Source organism: Pelobates fuscus, chromosome 10, assembly GCF_036172605.1.
Source record: "Pelobates fuscus isolate aPelFus1 chromosome 10, aPelFus1.pri, whole genome shotgun sequence".
Lineage (NCBI taxonomy): Eukaryota > Metazoa > Chordata > Amphibia > Anura > Pelobatidae > Pelobates > Pelobates fuscus.
This window is the reverse complement of record NC_086326.1, coordinates 58,178,150-58,190,685: the sequence shown is the minus strand read 5'-3', so window position 1 is coordinate 58,190,685 and position 12,536 is coordinate 58,178,150. Positions and strand designations below refer to the sequence as shown.

Genomic DNA, 12,536 nt, shown 5'->3' with positions numbered 1-12,536 from the left:
CCACCCCTCCAGAGGTAGAGGAAAGTGGAGACTTAATGAAGGACTACTAGATGTCCCATCTGTGCTGCAAACTGTCACACGCGAAGCAGCCGAATACTTCCAGGAAAGTACATTGGAGGATACTCCAATTAGCACAGTATGGGTAGCACATAAGACAGTGATGAGAGGGGTATTCATTCGGGAGGAGTCAAAATGTAAAAAAACAACTGCAGATGCCCAAAACAAGATAATATATGACCTCATGTCATTAGAAACCCAAAATAAATTAAAACCTCCTTATCCAAGAAAATAAACGAACTCCAGAAGGAACTACACTCCTTGTCCTTGTTAACCACCGAACGCTGGATGAGATCCCTAAAACTTACACATTATACCCAGGGCAATAAAGCGGGCAAACTCTTAACAAACAAACTCAAGGTCAGATGCATCCAGTCCAAAATCCCATACATTCATTCTCACTCCAAGGGCAACCTATATAACCCTGAAGACATAGTAAATTAACTAGCACAATACTACCATAATTTATATAACCTTAAAGATGACACATCTACATCCCAATTATCACCAGCTGAAATCCAGCCTGGTACCATATCTCACCTTACTTTTTAACGACATAAAACAATCCGGTACCATGCCCAAAGAGATGCTAGAAGCCCACGTAGTAACGCTCCCTAAGCCAGGCAAACCCCCCACTGTCTGTGGAAACCTTAGACCCATCTACTTGTTAAATGCTGACGTTAAGTTATATGCAAAATTATGGGCAACGAGACTCAAACCCTTGCTCACGGATTTAGTGTCTGCAGAACAAGCTGGCTTTGTTCCTGGTAGACAGGCTGGTGACAATACTAGACACTTTATCAACCTCACGAAGTGGGCCAAGAAAAGCAATCAGAAGGGGGTTATCATAGCGCTTGACGCTGAAAAGGCGTTCGATCGGCTACTATGGGAATATATGACAATGACGCTTGCCAAATTGGGTTTTTCTGTGGCCACCCTAACTGGTATTCTAGCATTGTACCATGGTCCTACGGCCAGAGTGTTCAACTCTGGGTTCCTATCGGACCCTTTCAACATTAGTAACGGCACCCGCCAAGGCTGTCCACTCTCCCCCATCTTGTTTATATTATGCCTAGAACCACTCATACATTACATAAAGATGCATCCTAGCATCAGAGGGCTCACCACCCCAGCCGGGACACAAAAAAATTGCACTATTTGCTGATGACATTTGCTGATGACATTATTATATGTTACAGACCCCCACACATCAATCCCCCATGTAATGAACTTACTACAACAATATGGCAAAGTGTCATACTATAAAAATAACCTAACAAAAACCCAGGCATTGCCCATAGGCCTCCCCGCCATTGAAATACATACACTAGCAACGACTCACCCATTTGATTGGAGATCCACTTACATTAACCAAACCAAGTCCGATGCCCAACTTGTACAGGAAAATCACAAGCCGGTACTCCACAAAATACAAGCCCAATTCGACTCATGGCAAGGTCTGGAGGTGTCATGGATGGGGAGGATCCATGCCACCAAGATGATGGCATTGCCTCATGTGCTGTACCTATTCCGCACAATACCGGTGGCACTACCAGACAAACTTATAAAAAGATTCCAAAACGTTTTTTAACAGCTATATCTGGAAGAAAAAAAAAACCAAGAATTGCAAAGCACCTAACTTGGCAAAGACTGATGAAAGGAGGGTTGGGGATCCCTAAAATAAAGGCTTATTATAGGGCAACCATTTTAGCGCAGGGCCTGGGAATTCTGACGGGTGGTACACCCCCCCAATATGGAAACCATTGGAGGATGCTTGCGTCCACCCAGCTTCGATAGAACAGTTGATCTGGTTGGGCACAGAGGGGGTCAAAAGGCAGGAGGGCTACTTGCCTAGCACAAAACTAATGTTACGAGGTTGGGCACGTTGGGCTGGCCCACTTACTGGTACAGCAAACAGTCTCTTTTTTGCCCCTATTGAAGTTCTCCACTCCATATCAGAAAACATTCCTGTCAAAACCTGGGTATCCAAGGGGATAGAACGGGTTCACCAATTGTACGATGCACAAAACATTTAACAATTCCCCGAATTGCAAGCAGAATTTAACCTACCTTCTAGAGACATATTCGCTTACATCCGAGTGAAACATATCTTACAAACCTATAATATACAATACTGTGAGGAGTCCCAGTTAACTAAATTTGGGCTTCACAGCATTGGCAAAGGCCAAAAGGCCAAACCATTATCCCTATGCTACAACTCCATAAATGAGGCAGACCCATTATCACGCTATGGATATGTAGATCAATGGGAAAAAGAACTGAACACTTCCGTACCTCTACCTACTTGGCTTCAAGCCATACAACTCACTAAAACATCATCACACAGCTTGTCGCATTGGGAGGCATACTGCAAGATTCTGATGAGGTGGTACCTGGTCCCAGCTAGACTGGCTCACATGTACCAATCCGTCTCCCCTCTGTGTTGGAGATGTGGAAAACATGTGGGATCACTTATGCACATCTTTTGGGGGTGCCCCATCTTGGTACCAAACTGGCGGCAGGTAGAGAAACTTCTCTAGAAGCTCACACTTACTCCCATCCCGTTTACAGCAGAATGCTATCTTATACACCTCTCCCCAGCCATATTCTCGTCCAATCAAAGAGTAGTGGCCATACATGTATTAATGGCAGCTAAAATTAGTATAGAGAGCCACTGGAAAGCTACAAACGCACCAACTATACTAGAAATTTGGAACAGGGTGGACTCCACATATGAGTACGAGCGCATGGCGAGTAGACTTAGGGGGAGGGAGAAAGTACATGCAAAAGAATGGGCCAGCTGGTCGATGCACCGACTAAACCTAAAAGCCAGGCTCACATAACCCACACGCTCCTGACAAATTCAGGCCAACGGTTACCATAAACTTACTGGGACAGATAATCCTCAAAGTGAACCATGTATAACTCTTTCAAGGTATCGTGCATAACTATGACAATGTTATTACTGTAGATCAATAACAGATGTGAGATATGTTGTACTAATCCAGTGCTCTGCGCAGCACTTAAACTGATGTTTAATGCTCATCCCCCCCCCTTCCTTTTCTTTTTTCTGTACCCCTATGCTCACATTTATTTTGTACTAAAAGTTGGATTCTGGGAGACGCTAGAATCTAAAATTAAGGCGCTTCCGCATGGGATGCTCACAACGCTGTGCCGTATCCATCATGAGCGTCTCCAAAGGATAGCCCCGGTCCCAGGGAAGAGGCGGGCAGGACAAACTGCTCCACAAATTCATCCGAACCACGACATGGTGGACATATGGAGGGCACGTCACCCGAGTGACAGGGACTATTCGTTTTACTCTGCCCCCCCATGGCACATACTCAAGGTTCGACTTCTTTTTGGTAAATAGCAGGGAGCTTAGCCAGAATAACATACGCAACCATCGGATCTATCACATGGTCGGACAATGCAGAGGTCACCTTATCACTCGGGAATCTGAGCACAGCGTCCCAGTGGAACTGGAGACTTAACTCCTCATTGTTTAAAGACCCAACGATTACTGTGGCCATCCATAAAAAACTTCAGGAATACTTCATTAAGAATGATACGAACGAGATGTCCCTGGGGACTATCTGGGCGGCACACAAGGCAGTCATTCGGGGCACCTTTATACGCTTAGCAACGTTAAAAAAGAAAAATCCAGCTGCTGACCCAACTACTTGAATCACTACGAACCCTCGAATAACGACATAAAGCAAACCCTACTGAACGAATATTGGAGCAACTCTGAGCCACTAGACACTCTATCCACAAGCTGCTCTTAGACGAAAAAGCAAAGGCGATCACATGGTCCAGGAGAACATGCTACGAGAAGGCGGATAAGATGCACAGACGAGACACAGACAGTCTCATATCACTTCCATCAAACATAAGGATGGATCCCTTAAAACCAACCCACAGGAGATCGCAACGGTCTTCACAGACTTTTACAAAACTCTATATAACCACTCCCCGGCCGACCAGGGTCACCAGCAGGAGAAGAAGATAGCATTACAGCATTTCTGGCGGACATGGGGCTGCCCAGAGGCTATAATCCAACTAGGCGGCTACATTACAAGCGATGAAATAGATAAAGCTATATCAGAACTGTAGGGAAATAAACCACGATAACAAACTGTATGTAAAGATCCTGGCAGATAGACTAAATCCTTACCTGACCAGGTGGGATTTGTCCCCGGGCGACAGCTGTTTGAGAACACATGCAGAAACATTTACCTTATTTGGAAACAAACCGCCGCCAGCACCCCAACACTAGTGGTTTCTATTGATGCTAAGAGAGCATTTAATCGGGTCAAATGGCCCTATCTTTTTACCCTATTATCCCACCTGCTGCTAGGAGGGCACTGGCACAATCATGGCTTAGGACGACCGTCCCTGCTACACCAACAATCCTAGACAAAGTGAAAGATGCCTGCCTGATGGACAATGAATGATGAAAAAATGTGAAAAAACTTGGGAACCGTGGTTAAGTAGCGACCTGACAGACTAATGGACACAGTCATGGGAAGCAGCCGACAGTGAGTCTCTCTCCCCCCCTCTCTTTTTTCTCTTTTTCTCTCCGCTCTTACTTTCTTAACTATCCTTTTCTACTCTGTGGGTCTGATTTCGAGAAGCTAAGGAGTGACCCTAACAACACTAGGTTATCTACTGTAAGCGCCAGAGAGCACCCAGGGGCAGTGTACGAAGTTTGCAGACCCACTATAAGCAATATTGGACAACTGTAAGATAACTGATCAACCGCACACAAAAGGCATCACAGCAATGTGTTCATCTCATTATGTTAACCAAAATATGTGACAGGATCTGGCCGAACAGATAATCAGTCGGGGATTACAACAGCTGTTGTCTGTGTTACTACCATTGTGCACAATAGATACTGTATATATTAATGTTGTACTCCGAACCATTTGTAAAATGGTATGTTTTGTATGCAGACCTGTCATTCAAAAATAAATCAGTAAATAAGATACATTATTATTGTTCTAAATTACATTTTAGTTGCATAAATTGTTGAGTAAGGCAGCTAAAATTTCTCTGAGTAGCCCTACCACTGAAACCCTTAAATTGAAGTGTCTCTCCTTGTACTTTTAAAATGTTGGTAAGAATGCTATTGTCAAAAGAACACTCATATGCACCTATGCTATGGCGCAAAATAATTTAATCTCCTTGTCTACCTGTAGCTATAAAGCACGAACTTCACTGAATAATGTGATAGGATCGCTTTGCCTTTGTTTACAAATAAGGAGTAGGTACACGGGGCAAGTTTTAAGTCCTCTAAATGGCTTTCCCTAGTTTCTTCTGTAGAGGCAGGTTCTCTGATGGCATCTACATATTTGTATGAATGAAACTGTTACCAATGCTGACCCATAATTCACTGCTGTTCAGGGGTTTATTTTGTTTGCCCCTTAAACATAATGGGGTGGCAAACACATGCAAAAAAAAAAAAAAAATGTCCGCTACTGTGTACAGAGCTTGCTACAGCAGCTACGCATCTGTGGGATTTGCCATACATACAGGAACTTGAAAAGAAGCATGGACTTTTTTTTCTCACACCTTCCCCGCCCAAGAAAAAAATATAAGACTACAACTTCCTATTCACCACCTTTGGCCTCTGCAGTCCACATTCCCCATGTGGGACCTACTCATGCAATGGGATCCAGACAACACAACAAATGGAATAAGTGGAGTGCGTATGGACATGAATAAATAAAATGGTAAATACATAAGATTTCATTATAATATTGTAAATCTTAAAACATGTAATACCATTGAAAATTTGAGATAATAGAAACTAGTGATGAGCTAAAAACTGGGAAATCTGTGGTAATCCTAAAAAGTCATTGATTTCCATTCATGAAAACCATGGAGCCCATCCCACCTCCCCTATTCTGATATTCCTGGAAGTATTTCCTTCGTTATTTGAATCTTACTTACATCCTTGTTAGAATTAGGTCCTTTATGGACCAAAATGCTTTTGCAACTCAGACTGACCTTGGGATTTGGCTCCTTTCCTGAATATTCTGTGTCAAAAATACATTTCACTTAGAATAGGATTCTTAAATGAATTTAAACAACCTTTTCCCTGACCAGTTTTAGTTGTATTTGCTGTTGGAACCTCTTATATGTTACAGTACTTGGGTGAGCACCATATACTTAATATTTGTTTCGCCTGAATTATATAATTGTCTAATTCAGATATTGTATTTGCATTGCTTTTAGGCCTACTGTCTGTTGAGTGAAGCTTTGCTGATTAGCATGCCCCACATTCTTGCATGACGGAAGAGTCGTAGGTACCCTCTAATGATTATCAGTCCATAATCAATGTGTCCGTGGACGCTACAGTGGAAAAGGCCCTGGCTAAGGTTTTTTTCCTCAGACACTGAAGATGACCAAACATCCCCCTGCCTCTAAACGCCTAGCAAATGACACACCTGACTCTGTGGACTCAATTTCTTCCACTAATGAACATTCCCGCCTGGCAAAACAAAACTTGAAAGGCGAAGGGAAAGAAATTGAAAAGAAAGGCCCTGCTAAATACCCCAAGTCCACTATAACAATGTCCCCTGTATCAACCCGTTCCATTAGATGATGACTATATTTTCCCTCAATCCCTTTTGATTGTGGACGAGTGGTAAGTGGATCACTCTGCTTTGGAGGAAGATGCATGGGAGGCAGGGTGTACCTCGGACTCCCCTTTTGTCCAAGAAACCTGTCTAGGTGTGACCCAAGTCAAGGATGCAGATGGTAAACAGAATTCAGCTCAGGCACTGGACGCCTCTGGTCAGAGGATATTCAACCCATGTAATATTAGACACCCTCGTTCTGGTGAGTGGACATCACAAGATAATCTGACTAAATTCATACCACATAAATGGGCACATGACATAAGGAAATGGTTCCAGTGGTGTTTTGTAACTGGTAAAAATTGTAACACCAATGTGGCCTCTCCTTGCAGAGGTGCAAGGATGCGCTATTGCGCGATCTCGGCTCGAACTGGGACTGCTGCCATAAGGCAGACTGTTTGGTGAAGCCTTTATAAAAGAGCTACATAAACATGTGAACATATTCACTTCACTTAAAGGACCACTCTAGGCACCCAGACCACTTCAGCTTAATGAGGTGGTCTGGGTGCCAGGTCCTTCTAGGGTTAACCCATTTTTTCATAAACATAGCAGTTTCAGAGAAACTGCTATGTTTATGAATGGGTTAAGCCTTCCCCCTATGTCCTCTAGTGGCTGTCTCATTGACAGCCGCTAGAGGCGCTTGCGTGCTTCTCACTGTGATTTTCACAGTGAGAGCACGCCAGCGTCCATAGGAAAGCATTATGAATGCTTTCCTATGTGACCGGCTGAATGTGCGCGCAGCTTCAGCCGACAGGGAGGAGAAGAGGCGGATCGGAGGAGAGCAGGAGGAGAGCTCTCCGCCCAGCGCTGGAAAAAGGTAAGATTTAACCCCTTTCCCCTTTCCAGAGCCGGGCGGGAGGGGGTCCCTGAGGGTGGGGGCACCCTCAGGGCACTCTAGTGCCAGGAAAACGAGTATGTTTTCCTGGCACTAGAGTGGTCCTTTAATAAAGTTCAGAACACCATGAAGAATGTTTTAAGGTCTGCACCCACCAGGGCTGGTTGGCAGAGGGGCCTGCCACCATGCACTTCTGGCCATCAGGCCCTCGATCTACTCAACCCCAACCTTTCTTCTCAGAAGTGGGCAAATGTCAGAGCTTTTAATACAGGAGAGGTGTGGACAGAGGTCATGGGGGACGCAGGTGTAGAGATGTAAGCTTCTAAAAAGGTAAACTTACAGGGATTCTCCTCTCTTGGAAATAACAGAACTGCTAGCCATCTTTCCCTTTTTTTTTTTCCAGAAGACCAAGACCTTCTTGGTCAAGAAGGGGATTTTTACCCCGTAATAAATCTAAGGGAGCTCAACGTGTTAACCATCACTTCAAAATGGAGGGTATCCACCTACTGAGGGACCTCCTGTAAGAAGACTGGTTTGCGCAACTCGACCTAACTTTACCTAAATGGCTAGATCGACACTGTCTTCTGTGTTTCCTCGACATGCAGATAAATATGCAAGGTGCTGCGTCTGCTGTCCATAGAGTTATGACAACTTGTGAGACTGATGGGTTTCCTGTCATCCTCCATTTAAACCATCTTCCCAAGCCTGCTGCACTACAGAGCAATGCATCTAAAGGCCATATTCCTTTGACAGAAACAACATATGATCAGCTGGTGCCATGGACAGCAGATGTATGGAAGGAACATCAATGGTGGCTCCTCCACACTCATTCCTGGAACAGACGGATTTTTATCCTGTACACGAATGTCCGAACTCTTCCAGGGGTATGTGGTCGAAACACAAAACATCTTTCCATATCAACTGGAGCTCTTGGTGGCCTCCTTCACTATTCACAGTCTGGGGGAGGGACAGGTCTAACTGTTGCATCCTGCATCAGATGGACAACATATCCATGGTGCACTACATAAAATGCTTAAGGGGGTCTCGTTTTTTGGCAATTCGTTCATTTGTCCTAAAGACTAACAAATAGAAATAAATAACAAATAAATCAAAAAACATATTGCCTGTTGGATGACATTTTGTCTGTGCTATTCGTTCTTTGTTCATTGGTTTCACTTTATTACAAGGAGGGAGCTACCCTCTATTTAAAAATAGAAGCTTCCTAAATTTCCCCACGGCCCCCTTCACCCTTGGCCTATGGGGGTCAATAAGACCCACAAATTAGTATAAGGGAGGTTAAATCCTGTCCACCATGAAGCATCTCTAATAAACAGTGTTCAGCCAGTGGTTGCTGGCAGTTATAAGAAGAAAAAAAAAAGACTAGAGACTGGGCCCAGTTGCTAATCCAATAAAGTAGGATCTGGCACAGGTCCCCCATGGCGGGCTTCTAATAAAATAATTGACTCCGTGCCCACACCCATGCCAGGTGAGTAGAGGCAATTATAAGGGTCCCTCTCCAGCTCCCACTAGAGGCCTACTAGGTGCTACTAAATAAAATGAATAGGGGTGACATAGTGCCCCCCAGTTTATTATCATTTAGCGGCTTGTAGGGTGCCTAAATAACAAGAGGAGATGGACCATGGGCGAAAGGTTGTGGGGTGAACTCTTTAAACCTCCAAGTCTTGACCCATTGATGGCGGGTGGGGAGGCTAAATAATGGTGGTAGACCTATTCTCCCCCACCCACTGACGGAGAGGTGGAGACCCTCAGTAATAAAGTGGGGGGTGGAACAATTCCTCCCCCCCCCCCTTCACACCCCATCCATTGGCGGCAGACGTGGGCCTAAAATAATAAAGGGATGTGGACCTATTGCCACCTCCACCCTAAAAAACTATCCCCATCCCAGTGACTAGGTGTCCCCAAGCCCCTAGCCACCCCCTCCCCAATAAAAAATTCCCTACCTACCCTCTCACCCTAATAATAATGAGGGGGCCAATAAACTATGAAAAACCAACACTTATCTTTCTTCTTTCATATTTTCTTCAGCCTCCAAAAATGTTAAATAAAAATCCATAAGGTTGCGAGGCAACTATTAAAATTAAAAAGTACCCAATCGCAAAAAAAAAAACGCAGAAAAAAAGCCCCACGATAAAATAATTAATCTTCACCCCACAAGGGCTCCACGCAGACTGAGCTTGCAGGGCGGGAAAAGCTTTTCCACGCCATTTAAAGTGAATCAAAGCATTGTGATTGGCTTAACCCCTTAAGGACACATGACATGTGTGACACGTCATGATTCCCTTTTATTCCAGAAGTTTGGTCCTTAAGGGGTTAAGTAAATGAATCAGAGTGCTCTGACAGGTAAATCTGGCATGTAAGTCTCAAGAGCACTTGATCCCTTGTTTATTTTAGTAGCTCTCACTCGATGGGGTGGGAGCACAGAGGGTCACTATGTCGCCCAGTTCATTTTATTTAATAGTCCCACCCATGGCCACTATATGCCCCCCAATTAATTTTTTTGTTTAGTTTTTTTATTAGGTGCTCCATGAGGGTATCGGGGACCTGTGCTAGGGCCTCCTTTATTGGATTAGAGACTGTTGATAGGTTTTTCTATAACAGAGAGCAGCCAGTGGCTGTAGTAGACATGCCAAGGATCAAGGCACAGCAGGTAAGGGCTGGAGGGAAGATTTAACCTCCATTATTTAGTAATACTAAGTATTTTTTACTTCGTATTAGTAAAGTTATCTGAAAGACTAAATTTGTGAAAGGTATGGATTTTTCGTAAATTTTGGTCTTTCAGCTTCTTAGTCGATAGCTCCGCAATCCTTGTGGGATTGCCGTAAGGATACCAAAAAGGAGGTAACTGCTAAATCGCTTCCTACTTTGATACCTTGAAATCTGGCAATCCCACAAGGGTACCAATTTAGGAAGTTATCTACTAAACGGATGCAAGTTGCTGCAGCGGCATGTATCGGAATTACATTTGTCCAAATAAAACTCTGAAACAAAAATAATGACAGCATTTTGTCCAAAAACAAATAAACAAATGGTCCAAATTCTGTTCGGACAAAACAAAGAATTTTTTCTTCCAAATGTATTCGGACGAGACGAACATTTCGGCGGCGCCCATGTCTAATGGCAATCCTCCTTGTAAAGGTGTCAGGAAGACACCTGTATTTAATATTGAGTAAGGACCGGTTTATTAACCCTCACACCAATGGTAAATAAGGAAGCTGGCGAAACTTTACATTTTTTTTTTAGATTATTATATCTTTTTAAAAGTGTGCTCCAAGGCTGTGTACCTTTATTTTTCAATTTGAGACTAATCCAGAAACTGCTTATTTCACTTACCAGCAGGCTGAGACAGTTTTATGTTGCTGTTTTTTTTTTTTGGTTGAGTCTGATAAAAGCCAACTCACAGTTCATTGATATCAATTCAGAGGTGGAATTGCATTGCAGTTTTCAAAGGACCGTAAATCTTGTTAAGGTCTTCTGAAATTAAAGTAGTATTGTTGCCCAGGGCCCAATGAAATGTGTCCATTTAAACACAATTCTACTAATACAAGATAATCAGGATACCAGTAACTAAAAAAGAGGCAAAGAGTCCACCAAGATCTTCCCTATTTTTTTGTTCTGAGAACTTTGTATTCCCTTGATCCCGTTCCTTATGACTGCGTGTACCACTGGATATAAATGTTGTGTTCACATGCATATCTCAACTTTAGACTATAAAAGCATCCACATGTCACTCAGAAACTTGCAAAATCATGTTTCTACAACTACCCCAGAGTTCCGAGGTTTACATGCGAATGAACTTGTACAACATTTATTTTGCAAGTTTTCTATTTAAATCTGAATGTAATGCTTGAACAATGTTCTGATTTTAGGTTCTTCTATCTGTTGATTGGCTAATTTCATGTCTTGTTTACTAGCCAGTTCAGATGTATTTGGCATATTTTAAACTAACTATCCACATAAATCACTATAGATCAGTTGATCTTTTATATAATAAGCAGGTGCAATCAAAAAATGTGTTTTGAAAGTGGTCTGTAAATACCTTCTCTTGAACAAAAATAAAATAAAACACTGTCTCTCCATAGTGCAATATATCGATGCAGCATAAACGTTAACGCAAACAAAAAAAAACGTAGCAGTCATGGAAAAAAAAGCCAGAACAATGATATTTTGCTGTGACATTTACATGCCTAAAAGCACAGATATACTCAGCGTTTTAAAGACAAGCGGCTAATTTTCCTTTCAACAACATGAATTGACTGAAAGGCATGGAAAAAATAAATTAAAATGAAGATGGCGAAATAATAGATAGATAGATAGATATATACACAAATGAAACCCTTGGACAATTTGTATCCTAGGTTCGTATTTCAGCAGTGCAGCGTCCTACCCAATAAATTTTGTTCCAAGAGGCCCAAGCTGCAGGATTCGGCTAATCAAGCTCTCTCCCTCATTAAGAGGGGGGGAGTTGGTAGGTAGATGAAGTTTACTGAAAGGGTCCATGCAGCAGGAAGAGAAATAAGAAGGGAGGGGGGGGGGGGGGAATTCATGTGTCATTCCAGACAAAATGTACAGGTTCTACAACATGTGTCTGGTGCAGGGTATTTAGAAAGGAAATTAAATAAAACATTACATGCATTCTAAGGGGCATATCCTCATCCGACTGAAAACGGGGTAATGCTTTGCTGCTGTTTGTGCAATCGTTAAAGGGCTTCTCCGCGTTTGCATTGCACAAAAAGCCATCAACATCAACTATGAAGCAAATGCATTCAAAAGTTGGGCTAATGCATCATCTTAGAAAAGTACTAATTCTTGGTTTAGATTTTAGACTTATAAGATTAGTAACGCATAAACTTCAGTTTTGTCTTTCACAGGCTAACTGGTGCGATTGCAATTTTCTTTTACTATTCATCCATATTTTTCACTTTTCTCTGTTTTAAGATGCATTGGTTCAGGGGAAAACAATACTTAAATGAAACTAT

The 12,536-nt window shown here is 42.8% G+C and overlaps 1 protein-coding gene across 13 annotated transcripts in view; it reads right to left on the bottom strand.

Annotated features, from left to right (window-relative positions):
* The window catches only part of ANK3 (ankyrin 3), a 557,845-nt gene that overhangs the window by 65,523 nt on the left and 479,786 nt on the right, over window positions 1–12,536 (bottom strand). The gene's annotated exons all lie outside the window — the stretch shown is intronic.